The sequence below is a fragment of the Pteropus vampyrus genome, unplaced genomic scaffold (genome assembly GCF_000151845.1).
Source record: "Pteropus vampyrus isolate Shadow unplaced genomic scaffold, Pvam_2.0 Scaffold74, whole genome shotgun sequence".
In the NCBI taxonomy this organism is placed as follows: Eukaryota; Metazoa; Chordata; class Mammalia; order Chiroptera; family Pteropodidae; genus Pteropus; species Pteropus vampyrus.
Genome location: NW_011888855.1, coordinates 8621419 through 8624680, shown reverse-complemented (window position 1 = coordinate 8624680; position 3262 = coordinate 8621419). Strand labels below are relative to the sequence as shown.

General features: G+C 37.5%; 1 protein-coding gene across 25 annotated transcripts in view; it reads left to right on the top strand.

Annotated features, from left to right (window-relative positions):
- Nucleotides 1-3262, top strand: part of KLHL3 (kelch like family member 3) — a 233262-nt gene that overhangs the window by 55464 nt on the left and 174536 nt on the right. For 5 of the 25 annotated variants that reach the window (XM_023531952.1, XM_023531959.1, XM_023531958.1 and 2 more), the window contains exon 1: nt 1020-1135. The exons of the other annotated variants lie outside the window; for them this stretch is intronic. The gene's annotated coding sequence lies outside the window, so the exon portion shown is untranslated. Of the gene's footprint in view, nt 1-1019; nt 1136-3262 lie in introns of those variants that run through there. 25 annotated transcript variants of the gene reach the window in all.

The window sequence follows — 3262 nt, the reverse complement described above, 5'->3', positions numbered from 1 at the left end:
GTATATTGTCTCAGAAGGATTCAGTAACTTGCAGCTAGCAAGTGATAGATCTGGGATTTGAACCCAGGCGTTCTGAAAACAGAGTCTGCTTTCTTGACTATTTCTTACTATTATGCCTCCCTTAAAAAATGTTTACTATAATGGGGATTCCATTTCTTAGCAGTAGAATTATAATATCCTGGAGCCAAAAGGTATTTAAGTATTCATCATGGATTTATAATATATATCAGGGATAATAAAAATGTTCAAAACCTTTTACCTGACAGATCCACTTTTAGGAATCTATCCTAAGGAAATAATTCAAAATACAGTCAAAGTTTTATCACAGTATCATTTCATCACAGTGTCATTTGTAATGGAAAACTTTAAAGCAATCTAAACATCTAACCACAAAAAATGATTAGTAAAATATTCTGTATCTATTTGATGAATTATTATGCAACTCAGTAATTGTAAACAGTGATGCTGCTGGCTTTGTAAGAAGAAAGATGCTGTATGTGAATCCATGAGAAGGTAAATAAATAATAATAAATATTTTCTTTTTCTTTCTTGAATACTAATCTTTAATTTCTTTACTCTGGCAAGATTAGCGGACAGAGGGATTCTCAATACTGTTACATATTAGAATTTGAGGAATTTGGATAATTTCTAAAGGTTGAATCTTCTCTAGCTGATAGAAAGTTTCTAGTTAATCTTTCCTTCACGTAGCAAGTAGATCTTGCCCCATGCTGGACACTCAGGGAGAGTCAAGAGATGTAAAGGCCTTAATCTGTGGATGCCGTGTTAACAGTTTTGTTAGGGATAGCCTAGCAGCCTGGAATTAAGGTACTCTGTGCAGAATTGGAGAAGCAGTAGGCAGCAGGAATAGATGAATGTGTACACGTGCTGAGGGGAGGGAGCCCAAATACTGAGGGCTCAGGGCTGTGTGAGTCAGAGCTGCTATGGAAAGGTTCTTTAGGGAAGTGAGTCTTGGACTAGACCTTGAAGGAGATTATGGATCAAAACTGGTTACTTTTCAGACCGAAGGAAGAGCACCATAGGAAGAGGCCTGGAATACTGCAGTGACCATATGTTGTGGGAAAAATAAACGATTATCTTAACTGGAGTGGAAGAGGCACCTTGGGAAGATCAAGAGGTGAGCTTTACTCTGCTTTTTAAAAATATAATCATTAAAACACATGTAGTGTAGATCATTAAAACACACATAGTGGCTGGCTTTCTGGCCTAGACTCAAGGATAGTGAATTTTATTTTCAGTCCTCTTTTTCTTGACCATTTTTAGGAATGTGTGTTTGAGATGTGTGCTGTGCCAAGAAGATAAGAGTCATGACAAAAAGAAATAATTTAGGATGGGGAAGCCGTTTCATTGTGCTGAGAAGAAGCTGTAAAGGAATGCTTTTTGTAAATTAATTAGTGCTTTTATGAGCACCAAACTGGTGGTCACCTGTAGCAACCAGATATTTGTGAGACGAGTCAAGACTTAAGGGCTAGTTAGCAAATCTGTCATCCCCAGAACTTTACAAAATGAAAAATGATAGAATTATAGTCAAATAATGATAGAATGATAATTATTTTCACTTAGAAAATGAAGAATGATAATCAAGATATATTATAAAGCCCCTCAAAATCCTTTGAAAAGGATTCAGCATAGTTGCCTATGCTGACAAATATATCCATCCTACTCATTTCTCTCCTTATTCTTTTCTCCTTTCTTGGGTTTTAGAAAAAGTTTGTATTCACCCCCCAGGTAGTGGAGTGAATGGGTTGTAAAGGTAGATTTGGGAGAGAAGAGAAAGGGTGAATTTAACTGGCAGTAGTGACTATAAAATTGCTTCAAGGTGAGTTTCATGAGGGCGGGAGAAGGAGGTGGAAGGGATAAACAGATATCTGTAGTTTGTTCATCATCTCTGTGGATGTTACAGTCTGTCTTGCGGGGATCATGTGCTATAAATGCTGCTATCTGCACAGATTTCCCCATGTCCACCCCTTGATCTACCTGCAGAGGCCTTCCCCTGAGAATGCTGTGAGTGGTGATATAGCAGAAAGAAAATTGATCTAGAAAGACTGGCAGTGAAATAAATCTGTGGTCAGCTGTAGAGTCTGAGGTTCTAGTAGCTCTCACTCTGTTCCTAGAATTGCTTTGAAGACTCACTATGGAAGAAAATGTCACCTCATCAAGATCCATTTCATGTGAAGTCTGTGTGAAAATGATAATCCTCAGTTATTAATCACTAAAGTCAGCTCAGAGAATAAATATTGTTATAATGTAATTTACTCCAAAAAGATTTCTCAGCAGGAATCCGAAGCAAACCTTCTTGATTTAGTTCTGCCACTGACTAGCTTTGTGGTAGATAGCAAGTCACTTTACCACTCTGATGAGCCCTAGTTCTCCCTATAAACTGTTCCAGCCCTGATATTCTGAAGTTCTGAGATGAGAGAATGTAAAAAAATGTTCCTCATTTGGGGATTGAGAATTCTAGGGGGAGAGAAGGAAGGGAGTTAACTCTGATCCATACTTTACCATTTGGTTCTTCTTGCTGTTCCAAGCTATCCTTGTGCCCTCCCCCAGAGGAAGGTGACGATGCAGTGTGTACATGAAATTGCTTTAAAGCTTCTTCCCTGGAGGCTGAAAGTACCTTGAGAATGTGGTTTCATCTGTCTCTGCCTCTTCTGTGTCTGGCATAGATCTTGCCACAGAGTAGATGCTTAATGTTTGTTGACTTGAACTGGTGCGAACGCTTGTGTTTCTTCTTTTTAAAAAAATGTTTGCAGCTTTATTGAGGTATAGTGACATACAGTAAGCTACACATTTTTAAAATGTGCAATTTGGTAAGTTTTGACATGCATATACACCCCTACGAAGCCATTACCACAATCAAGATAATTAACACTTCCATCATCCCTAAAAATTGTTTCATGTCCCTATGTAAAACCTTCCTCCTGCCCTCCTTCTTTAAACATCCACTGATTTACTCTTTGCCACTATAGATTAGTTTGCATTCTCTAGAATTTTTTGTAAATGGTATGCAGTATATTCTCTTTTTTTTTTTTTTTTTTGTGGCAGGGATTCTGGCTTCCTTCAGTATAATTATTTTAAGATTCATTCATGTCGTAGCCTGTATCAATAGTTCATTTCTTTTTTATTCCTGAGTAGTATGTGTGGTTTGTTTTTTCATTTACCTGTTGATGGACACTGGATTTCTGGTTTTTGGCTATTACACATAAAGCAGATGTGAACATTCATGTACAAGTCTTTGTATGGA